General features: G+C 33.4%; 1 long non-coding RNA gene across 1 annotated transcript; it reads left to right on the forward strand.

Moving 5' to 3' along the window:
* Positions 1-1,410: 1,410 nt before the first annotated feature.
* LOC111085477 lies at positions 1,411-9,255 on the forward strand. The gene is made up of 3 exons (XR_002610311.1): positions 1,411-1,591; positions 3,058-3,177; positions 9,063-9,255. It is a non-coding gene; the product is annotated as an uncharacterized LOC111085477 (long non-coding RNA).
* The last annotated feature ends 3,821 nt before the right edge of the window (positions 9,256-13,076 follow it).

Genomic DNA, 13,076 nt, shown 5'->3' on the forward strand with positions numbered 1-13,076 from the left:
TTCTTTTTAAATTAAAATTAAATGGTACATTAATGGTTTCTGAACAATACTCAAGATGGCAATGTCTGCTGGGGAAGCCTTAACCAACATATTGAGTTGTTTTGTTTTTTTTATTTAGAGCAAACCTACACGAGGGCTATCTGCACTAGCGTCCCTCATTTAACAGTGGCAGAATAGAGGGAAGGCAGCTTGTCAACACCACCCACCGCTAACTCTTGGGCAACTCTTTCACCAACAAAATGTAGGATTGATCGTCACATCATAAGACACAAACCCCCGGCTGAAAGGGCGAGTATGTGCGATGACGGTATTCAAACCTGCGACCCACAGATTGCTAGTCGAGCGTCCTTACCATCAGGTCTGCCAGTTTTGTAGCTGCGTTCGTAGTTCATCAAGAGTTCAAATGACCCAGTGAGCAAGAACAGCTTGAATTATTCCTAATGTAGAGATGTAATAATATACTAGAGATGCTATAATATAAGATATAAATATTTGTCTGACGCGTAACATCACGCGGCACAAGTTTAATTATACACTAGATATTATCATTAAAGTGATAAATAACTCATTTAAAGCAATGAATGGAAAGTGAAGTAACCGAATTTACGGTATAAATCTAAAGGAAATTACTATTAAAATACACCCACATGGATCTGGTTGGAGTTTATAGATGAGACAGGACATTACAAGAAAAACATCTTTGGTATGGCAGCAACAGATAAATAAAGAATAGGGAAGAAGAGGGGAAGTTAAGGGAAGCAAGAGATAAAATCTACATTTCTTAAATAGGGCATAGAATTTCTCGTGTTAACAGATCATTAAGCTTTCTATGACCAATACAGGCACTACGACTGTTTGTTTCAGAATTTTCGCGCTAGCCGTCCCTAATTTTTAACTGATAGATTAGAGGGAAGGTAGCTAGTCAACAGCACCCACCGCCAACTCTTGAGATACTCTAGTTTTATTGAATAATTGGACTAGATCCATCACTTTAATAGCACAACCATGCCCATCAAGTGCAGAGCGCCGTTTTGTGGCAACGGATCGCAATCCATGTATCCTCGGATTCACAGTTCGGGTATGTTAACTACCAGGTAACGCCCGGACAGGGATGTATTAATTAGATGTTTAGCGTAAATATATAGAAAGCTTTGGGCTTAACTACAAACAGAACAAAATAAAAACCTTCTTCTCTTACTTTTTCAACTTAGGGTTTATTGTTCTTTTTAAAATTTTGCCTCCATGTTTTTTCTATGTCCATATACCGTTCTTTTTGTCACACCTTGTATGAAAAAAAATTTGTTTTCCTTGTACATAATTCCGTTTAAACGAGTAGCCGCAGAACGCCACCTTTTATTTTTGAACTACAGTGGATTATAAAGATAGTGCCAGTGAACGAGGAAACGGTCGATATATCGATTATGTTACATGCGGGGGTTAAAAATAACTAGTACATGTGTTCGTAGGCTAGTCTTTTTTCACACATTTCATGATCACAATGTCGCAGGTTGAAGCTGTTAAAAAAGCAGGTTAATCAGCTACGAGAAGAGTCTAATATGTACAGAATTAATGTTTCACAAGCATGCGAGGAGTAAGTATGATTTCAACTTTCAAGTTTTTTACATTTTTGATGTTGTAATAGGTGAGAGTATATAACCGTATATTTTCATATAACTTGTAAGTTGTAGAATACCTGGTATTGTAGTGTCATTTTCGATATCCAGTCTCTGATATCCTCAAATAATGATCCTAGTGGGTCAGCGATTAAGATAACAGACTTACAATGTTAAAATCCGGGATTCGATTCCTTGTGGTAGACACAGCAGATAACCGAATGTGGCTTTCCTCTAAAAACAAAGAAACCTATAATAATAATACATAATTAAAAAATTTGCAAATCTACGTAATCGTGAATAAAATATATTTATGTCAAATTAAGGAAAATAATTCTTTATCGATGCTGTTTTCGAAAGTGCAGTTTAACATTGTCTTTTTTATATTTTACTAGAGATAAAATGGACATTTATATAATTTTATTTTTTATCTGTGACTTATTTCATGCTTAAGTGTATACGATTCAAACGACTTTAACTTAAGTAGGATAAACGTATCGAAAGAAGTGACAGTATTGTTACGTCTCTGGTCGTTCGTTAATTTTCCGTAGAAATTCTTACCGAAGAAACTTTACCGATACAAGTCCTTTCTTAAATAAAACTGGTTTATTCTTTCTGAATACAATTTTGCGATACACTTAATTTCAACAGTCGCTCTATAACAAACCTATAATTCACAACGAACTTCTCACGTGCTCAACAATATTCTCTCTGTCTGCAGTTCAATTACTCATTACCTTCTTGCCATCACGTTGTGACCGTCTTATGTATAAAAGAATACCGAGATCTAGTAAACTTCTGATATTTTAGGAAGGGACGTGAACGTTCAAGAAGCTTGTGGCGTGATACTAGAGTCACGTGACCCCCGATGTCGTAACAGTATTGTTACAGTGTGAACTTCTTTTTCAAGCTGGCGAAGTGTGATTATAATCAATTTATTTGTCATCAGACATTAGTATTAGGCGTATATTTTGAACACTGCATTCTATATCTAGTCCCTTGATATAGATATAGAATGCAGTGTTAAAAAACATAATAGGCCTAATACTAAGATCTAATGACAAGTAGGTTAAGTAACGATATTGTTCGAATTCCGTTATCGGTACTCTTGCTATAATAGACAAACAACAATAAAGATTGTGAGCAGGACATTTACTGTTTTTGACTATTAATCATGTTTTAAAATATCTGTATCTATATATTTGTGATATAATAAAGTCCAATAACGTCGATTTATATGCATGCTTTTATCTTGCACCAAATAAACACTTCATTACAAAATATTTCACACTATGCAAATCTTTGCAAGTTTAAAAACAGCTATGAAACTCTGAAAACCAAAAAAAAAGTCTTCACTTTTAATACTATTCATCTGAATATCGATAACTGAAATTTTAAGTTTTAGCATTTAACCAAGAAAATTCATTTTGTTATATGTTTGTAGTTTAATGAATTATTGCCTTGAACATCAACAAATGGATGGTCTTGTCCAGGGAGTTAGCCAATTAGACAACCCCTTCAAAGAAAACAAATCATGTATAATCCTTTGAAAGATACGTCGTTAGTAAGTATATTTAATAATTTATGTCAATCCTATATATTTACACCTAAGTGTGTTAAAGAAAGTGTTTTTAGTCCAGAGTATATTAATAAAATGCAGTACTAATGTTTTCGGTTAACAATTTCGTAAAGAAAAGCCTACATTTGAGTTATAGATAAGTAAGTCGTCTAATTTTCACTTTTGTCATAAAATTATTTCTTCACACAAGATGCCAGTGCTTATGAACATAGATATAAATAACACTAAATTGGAAGTCACGTGATTTTCGATATGCGTAAGCGGCCGCCACTGCTATGTGTTGAACTTTCAAAGCCCGCCAGTCGAACTGACGCCCGCAAGGCGATCTCACTTAAAAACTTATGGTCGTTTTCCATCTAAACTAGACGTTTGGATAATATTGTTATTTGATTTTAATAAAATTGTCAAGCCAAAATGATCTAAATCTGATTTTAACTCAGAAATGAGTACAAAAATTGTTCACAAAACTGACCTGTCATATGAATAATGCATTGGATTTTAGCCCAGAGGTGAATCTTAAAATTAAAATATGTTCTTTTTTCTCGGTGTTTATTATGTGTAACAGAAAAATATACATCTCAAATGTTTTTGCCAATGAACAAGAGGTGGCGCGTCTGTCCTTTTCTTGGGGGAGGTGGTGGGGGAGAAAAATGTTATTTATGTATCTTCACCTCCAAACATTTAACGTTCTTAACTGAAGTGGATGGAAATAATTATGAAAATGTATGATATAAATATAATAAAATTCATTCGGATTTATTTGATAACTTGTGACAAAAATTGATAAAAATACTTAAAAAAACCAACAACAACGTGAAGTCCAAAAGAAGTAACACAAATCATCACACCTATTTCATCAATGATGTATTACAATTTACATATTCTGTACTAGACCGAATGGCCATGTTCTCCTCTCCCCCCTTCACCTACTACTAGGATTTTTTGGATCTGAGCCCCTTCCCCACAAGTGGTCTCTGCAAGGTTTTATAATTAAAGGCTTTGAGTGTAGGAAAAACTTTGCTATAACTCTCCAGTTTTTATTTCTGCTTAACTCATGTACACAGTTAGTATCTTATTGTAAAGCAAAAATAAATAATTCCTCATGATACTGAAAATTTACCATCTTGGTGAAACACAGCTTAAGATATTTCACTAATATTATTATTCTGTAATCACAACAAAATCTTTTGGATGAAATGCTAAAATTCTCATTAGAACAGTGATTCTCAAAACCACTCTGCCATTAAGAACAAATGTCATTATCTACAGTGGGATTCTCCTTTGGATGTTGACATAACAAAATCAGGTTATTTAATTATGCAAAACATTTTATTTTACATGAAAATCATGTATTACCAGTGTAGTACAAGACACGTGCAGATTAAAGCATGAAAATAGTGTTTACATTTGATCTGATATATTTAACTGATGTTGACTTCAGAAAAATGTAACAAGTTATGAAATTACAAATTATATAAATTTTCATGTGCAAATAATGTCGTAAGTCTTAAATAGGTTAAATTTATTAGTATATACTTAAATAATTAAAAACAAATGAGACGTGTCACTTTTTATTATCATTTCATCTTATCTGCATACCGTAATATACGTCCAATATTTGCTGTAAGTACCTATGCGTCGTATTCAACCATCTACATACCCAAATTTTCACGACCAATAAATTTGCGCATCATGGACACTTCAATACAGTGTATAATGGTCCTTTTTCAACTTGTATAAATTTACAATTGTGCAATAATTTTAGTCTACCAGCATGTATAATAGCAAACCAACAGATTAAAACATAAATCCAATTTTCACTTAATACCTAATTTTTTCTCTCCAGAAACCGACTATGTATGTGTGTAATGTATGCCACAGAATAATTTTACAAATCCTACAAACATGACTAAGTAGAGAAATATCAAGGACATAGGCCTGACTTTGCCAACTGAGTACGGTACACTACAGTGAATTAGTTTCAAGAACACTGCAGGAATATATTTATCTACAGCATAATCAACAATTTTCACCATTAAATGTACAATTCATAATCATATGCTAGCCAAATTCTGCTTATTCATGTGAAAATCATTTCTGCAGTAATTTGTTTTCATGTGAACATGCAAATACACAATTAGCAATGTGCAAAACAGTTAAGCTGGAAACATTTGTTTATAATTAAGCACAAAGCTACACGGTGGACTATCTGTGCTCTGCCCACCACGGGTATCGAAACCCGATTTCCAGCGTTATAAATCCGCAGACATGCCGCTGTGCCACTGGGGGGGGGGCAGCATTTGTTCATCTAATACACTTAACTGTTATTTCATACATACATTACAATTACATGTAACAAAAGGCGTTTACATATATACTGTAATAAAACTAGGCTCATCCTGTTATAAGCACTCTTCTATATATATCACAGTTACATTATTTATCATAATGACACTGACAGCTCAAGGATTTTGGACTGGAAGGGGCCACCTGTAAACACTTAATCTCTCATGTACTTCTAATAATGAGTCTATGGGTCAGTATTAGGCCTATGTTTGAAATGTTTCCCGGATAAGTTATAACGTCACTGATCAGACTAGACTTGTCTTAAACCATACAAATTAACCCTAATTTCTCTCTCATCCACTAAGCGAAGTGGTATATTTAATAAACTTCTACCTTGACACTCAGTGATAACATCAAAATTGAATGTACACAGAACTTGTATCTATGGGCAGTGTATGTTTTGACGGCGTCTCTGTATAGTCAGACTGGCCAGCAGGCGACATTAATATGTCGTAGATGATTATTTCAACTTATATGAGTTCTTAATATTGTCAGCATTTCAAATCAAAAGCTGTCAAACTGTCATTTCGACTTGTGCAGGTGAAACGCCTTCCAAAAAAAGACTCGCATATATACTTTGAAACTAGATGTAAACATCCACACCAGTTCGATGTCACCACTATGTCCACGGCGATGTTGCCCACTGTTACTTAATATATTATAGAAAAAATAAGGCTTTACTTACTTGTGGAATGTAACACCCTTCGCCTTAGTTACGGTATGTGTAACAGCCAATGGCATAACACTGTGTTCCCTTCGTTCTTTCGCGTTGTGACATAGACGGACGACTGTCACTCTCAGCCATCTTACATTGTGTGTCACTTCGAAATTCAGCACAAAGCAATGGCGACCGCATGCGTACATGCTCCTCAATGATAATGAGTAATGGCTAGCCAATCTAGTGTTATTTATATCAATGATCATGAACATTTATTTTTGAGAATTATATAAAGGTAGCAGATGTGCACGCTTAAATCCATCAGTAGTACTTCCGTTAGATGGCGCTATGTGATACACATGAAGTTCTTAAAATATTTTAGTATTAAAAATGCATCTCACTCATAATTAGCTATACTGATCACGCAGAATATTACATTCACGTTTCGAGTTGGCATTGATGAGTTTTCTTTCTTGACTTCCGTTAACATGCTATTTATCTTAATAATCCCATAAATTGTTTTAAATCCTCTAAAAGGAGAGAAAGATAACTCAAGTTAAATTCCAAGACAAAAACATCGTTTTTTTATCACATATATTTGTTATTGGGAGCTTTGACGCATGAATTATTCGTATGGAGCATATTTTCGAAAAATTCTAACAACTTTTTTGCGTGTTTAGAAATGATTTAATAAGACGACTTAAATTTTTAAATCATATCTACTCAAGAGTTTAATAAAACATAAATCATTATAGAGATACCCATAATACTTGGGAAACTTAAAACATAAAAATGTGGATAAATCAAAATAAAATGTTTTTGAACAAGAACACTTTCCACCTTATAATAAATGATCGATGGCAATATTTATACCTGTGTCTTTGTAATGTTTTTGAATGGGAAACAATAACCCAAGTGAATCTCGAATGAAAACCAAGTAAATATTAAATAGTTCTGTAAAGCAGTCGCATTGAGTGAATGTATATGTTTTCCAAAAGAAATTTTTAAAATTCAAACACATTATTTTACTTAGCGATCCAGCAATTACGCTATAGTGTTGACAGCATTTGTGAATCATTCAATTTCTGTAGTGCATATTGGTGTATAGAAGACGTATTAATACTAGAAATAAACGACTTTATAACACCAAAATGTTGTTTTTATCTAATTAGACATTCAACGTTTCGCTTTACAGTTTCTTCAGGAGCGTTAACTTAAACGCAAACTGCCAAAAAAAAAAAAAAATTGCGTAATGAAATACTAATCTCATACACTTTGTTTCCAATACCGCAACAGTATAAGATTTTTTTTTCAATTATTGCCTTATATTGTCTCATTCCGTTAAATTTATTGTTTAGTTCACATATGTGTGACAGGTGGTGGTATGCTACATATGCACCCTGGAGGCTGGTGGTGAGAGGAGGTCAAATGTTAAGGAATTGTTACACTAACCCATGGAACCCCAGTTTGTTTCGCTGAATTCCTAAAATAAACAAATGTGTTTGCATTTTATTACTTTTTGTTAAGTCTTCCTTAGGAATTCGTGCGTAATCACTCATTGCGAGTATTTCACAAATCTATGAAGGATAAACGTGGTTTCCATTTGACGTTCATTTAGGTAATTTGACGTTTCTGATAAGCATTCATGTTATATCTGTTCATATATATCTATATAATTCTTTAAATACATCTGTCAGTTTAGAATTATTTAGTAAGTGAACTACTATTTAGGTTCAGTTTTCAAATTTCACGAATACAACTCTAAATGAGATGCCCCACCCCACCCCCAATGACTCAGCGCTAAATTTGAAGGCTTATAACGCTAAAAATCGAGTTTCAATACCCTTGATAGGTAGCACAGATAGACCACTGTGTACTTTTATGATTAATTTATGACAAATGAACAAAAATTAACCGCGATCTCTTACTTCACCAAAAAAAAACTAAAAGTAGATTGAAATTGTTATTAGTTTACTGTAAACTACTTTTTGTAATTTCCAAGAACGTAAAATTTTAGATATATGAATTGTAAAACAATGCATTTTAAAAAATATTTCTATTTCGCTTAAACATCTTTTTTTTTGGGGGGGGGGCGAGACATAGTGGTTAGCGTGCCGGACTATAAATCTAAGGATTCGTGGCTCGCGTCCCGTTGCTGAAATCCGCGCTTTGCATTTTGGAACTATGTGTGCGTTATAAGAATGACAGGAAAAGATATCATTATTCGAATAGAGTAGCCCAAATGTTGGAGGCGGGGCTGTTTACTAGCTGCCTTCCCTCTAATCTGTCAATTCAAAATTAAGGACAGCTAGTACAGATAGCCCTTTTGTAATTTTGCACACATATCCAAAACAACAACCGATCAAAAAGCCTGTGAATCCAGTTGATAACCTGCCGATAAACAACAACAATTTTTTTTGAAACATTGGGACAGATAACGCTAAAGTGTAAACATAATCATATTGCACAAAAAACACTAAGTAATTTAATAAGGAAGAAGAATGGTTATCATATAATGAAAAATAGATTGTCAGACGTGTTTCTTGCCAAGTAGAGTTTAAATAGTATTTAAGAATATATAGAAAACCTCTGAAAGTCACAACCGTAATATATCTTTCGAAAACTTTTCAAGACTATCGTCAAAATTACGTGAATTATAACCAGTCATGTAAAAAAAATACGTGAATTTTAACCACTCATGTAACGATGAGTGTCATATAATGGTAAAAGGGATATTACATAACATAAACTCTGATACAGTTTACAGAAACCTTTGATAAGTTCTATGTGACCGTTCTATGAAATTCATGATAATGTTAAGTAATGTGTAGTACTTTATTTTGTATATTTTTTAATTTTTAAACAGGATCGATCGAAGTTGCTGAGTGTGGAAGACAGTAAGGCTATGATCAATATCCATGTAATGTACTTCAGTCAGTTTTATTTATATACACACTTGATTATGTTCTGATAATATGTACACATATTTCAGCATATGTTGTTATTAGATTTAAAGCGATAATACGATATCTTTCTATTTTTTTCTACTTCCTAAAGATAGGGTCAAGATCAAAACATAATTTTCAATTTCAACAAACAAGCGTAATAAATGAAGATTACTGTAAAGTCCAGCAAAATTATATTTTTCATAAAATGTAGTTGCATATATATATATATATATATATATAATCTCAAAAACGTAAGTCCATTTCATAAAGGTAATACAAAACCCCCAAAGCCTGAAGATTTTGAGAGTAGACAACGATTTCGAAGGATGGTCCTGTTCTTTCTTGATCTCAAGAGACTCAAATTATTTAAACTACTTTCAATATATGACCTCATCAAACTATACCACGTCCACTGTTTGTATAAAACTACATTGTATTTTTTTCTAGTAAGCAATTTGCTGTACTTTTGAGCAAACCCCGAGTCAGATAACTAAAATTGATGTCACAAATGCTTACCTTAGGTCTATCGGCGGGTCAGCTGTAAGTTTACGGACTTACAATGCTTAAAGCTATAACGCTTAAGAGTTCCTTGTATTTCATTTTGAGATATTTTAATTCTTTTTATATTTGTTTAAGAATATGAAAAAACACTTCTAAAAATCAAAAACATTTTTTCCTGTTGTAACCATTATTCACCAGCTTAACCTAATATTCATTCTTTGTCGTACTCATCTAAGTGTTTAATGAAATAAGCAGAAGCAAAGCTACATCAACTGTCATTCGACGTTCAGAATACTAAATTAATAAGCAATAGCTTAATGTGTGCAAACTTATCAGTTTCTATACAATAAATATCCTTAGTAATTAGAAAGTTATGGTTTGAAGAGCAAAAGCTGACAAAGAATGGGAATCCGATATAATAAACATACCTGTAATGTTTGTAAAAATAATTCCATATATTGCAGATGTCTTTTGTTCTTGTTTTCAAATTTCTTTTAGTTTATCTATTTTATCTCATCGTCCAACGAAGCTTGCCAAGTTATGATATTGAACAAAAGGTTTCCTAAGCATTGACTTGTGGGAGACAAAACATTGGCCTGAAAGGCTATTTTGATACAACTCTGGTTTGAAATCGTTATGGACGAATTAAGAGAAATATATAAAGAAAGCATATGTAGTGGTAATATATCGAATTTTGAGTGTACACTAGACAGTTAATTATGAGATAGAAGCATTACAGGTCCATATTTAGTGTCTGCACTTGACATACTGGTTTAGTATTTTATAGTAAACTTGTAGTCAAAGAGTTGATATTCTGGTGTGTACGATCTATTTGTAAGATGTCCAAATTCTCTTTTAATTATCAGTAGTATCCACTCTTATTATACAGTATAGATATTAATTATACATGATGATGAATTACTGGATATATTTAATGAAACTCTCATGTTATGATTAAGAAAACTTATAACAATAATAATATAACAACTAATGCGGAAACTTATGCAGTGCAACTGGATCTTAATGTTACCTCTTAAAAATGAATATGAATAATTAATTACCTGGGACATAAAAAAAAATCCATTTCCAATCTGTTACTTTTCCTTTTGTGTTATTCAACTTTAAAGGTATGCCATTTCTATTATATGGCAGAAACTAGGCTTAACATATAGGATAATAAAGAGAGATAAAAACACATATATTTCATTAACCGTTAAAATACAAGATTTACTATGGTATGCCATTTCTATTATATGGCAGAAACTAGGCTTAACATATAGGATAATAAAGAGAGATAAAAACACATATATTTCATTAACCGTTAAAATACAAGATTTACTATGAGCAAGACTTTCACATTGTTACCTAATGTTTTACATGCTGTAATATTGTAGTTTAGAGTAGGTAGTTAGGTGTTAAATTGCTTTTAGAATTTTCGGAGTTGAATGAGATGTATATATAATTCCATTACGTATTTTAATTGTGTACAACATTTGTTTGAGATTTCACAGATCTTCTGTCACATGTTTAATCTTTGTATGGCTTTTCTTAATCATTTTCTTTGTGCTTTGGCAGAATGTATTAACGTGGTAGAAACTCCTTATTAGTAATTTGACGTGGTTAATATTAATCAGTTGATAAAGCACAATGAAATTCATATGTATTTACTAAGTAGTAAAATTTGTTTCACAGGATTACATATGTAATATTTTTTACTTCTCACGAATTGGTTCAATTGTTATATTTCATTGTCTGCCGGACTTTTGAGTATTTTAGTTGTTTGCTTTTAGACAACATTATGAAAACTTAAAATTATTTATATCTACAACCGGGTGTTGAGCGTACAGAAAGTAATGGCTGTTTTGTTCATCATAATATCCGGCAAGCGATAAAAATCACACTAAAATTGCCCTTTAATGGTCATTTAATATTAGAACTTTTGAACAGTACAAGTTTTATGGACATTGGCTCTCCTTTTGTAGAAATCTTCATTTGAAAACCAGTCCTCCCCCCTCCTATTTGTGTTAAGATTTTGGTGAAAGTCTATAGCAAAAGTATGCCCTCGCAGTGCACACAATTGCGGGGGGGGGCTCGACCCAAAAGGCCTGATAAACTAAAGAATTACTCACAAGGGGAGAGACATACAATATAATTAGTTTGAACTAAGGGGCCATTGCACTATTCTGTTAAGTTAATAATATCAGTCAGTCAAAATCGTAATTACAATTATAGGGAAATATATGTAAGGGCCCAATTACTTTTCATGCGGGGGTGTGTGAGGGTGGGGTGGCATTTTTTGTAGTTACGTCACTGTGAAAATCCAGTTCTTTTTGTAAATAATATACCTGTATAAGGTCTTTATTTCAGCGCTAAACTATTCAATATACACTGGGAGTATGTCCGAAAGTCACGTTTACCCAAGTCTCGGTCAATGATGCCGTTTTAGTAACATCTTGGGGAGGAGAAGCAAAGTTGAACCCTAATTTCTACAAAATGCGTGAACTGTTGATGACGTAGCATGTTTCAGAGTTCATACATCCATTGTAATAACTACGTAAAAGACAGAGGGTTATGAGAAAAAAAAAAACAGCAAGAAGGAAGTCTCGACTTTGTGCTTAGTATTAGTAATTACCCATAAACATAACCCATTAACCAAACGTTATAAATTTTTCAAAAAACAATTACGGCTTTGGTGGGGCGACTGCCTCCTTCCCCAACTGGCAACACTGGTCTCAGTTGCAAGTGCATGAAACGCAAGTACTGTGAGCGCAATCCCGATGGGGTCGTGTTCGAGTTAAAGCGAACACAAAAAGAAGTCGTCCATATATGTAAGAATACAATAAAAAAAATCAGGACTAGTAAGAATAACATACTCGTTAAAAACATTTTCATTGTCTTAGATTGTTTAATGGACTGGCATGGCCAGGTGGTTAGGGCGCTCGACACGCAATCTGCGGGTCGCGGGTTCAAATCCCCGTCCCACCAAACATGCTCGCCCTTTCAGCCGTGGGGGTGTTAAAATGTGACGGTCAATCCCACCATTTGTCGGTTAACGAGTAGCTCAAGAGTTGGCGGTGGGTGGTGAATTCTAGCTGCCTTTCCTCTAGTCTTTCACTGCCAAATTGGAGATGGGTAACACAGATAGCCCTCCGTCGTGTAGTTTTGCGCGAAATTCAAACCAAACCAAACCAGAATCGTTTAATGATTGACAATTAAATATGATTGATCAGACCTCAACCACCGAAAGTCATAATTATTAATTGAAGAACATTTATTTATTTTTATACTAAGTTTGAAGAGTGTCCCAGATGCCATGAACATGTTGAAAACTATTCTTACAGTACAAATCAAGATCAAACTGTAATGTAACTGAACAAAAGTATTCCTGCTTTGAGAAGACTACACAAAACAACATTTTGGGAGTTTCATTA

The sequence above is a fragment of the Limulus polyphemus genome, unplaced genomic scaffold (genome assembly GCF_000517525.1).
Source record: "Limulus polyphemus unplaced genomic scaffold, Limulus_polyphemus-2.1.2 Scaffold418, whole genome shotgun sequence".
In the NCBI taxonomy this organism is placed as follows: domain Eukaryota; kingdom Metazoa; phylum Arthropoda; class Merostomata; order Xiphosura; family Limulidae; genus Limulus; species Limulus polyphemus.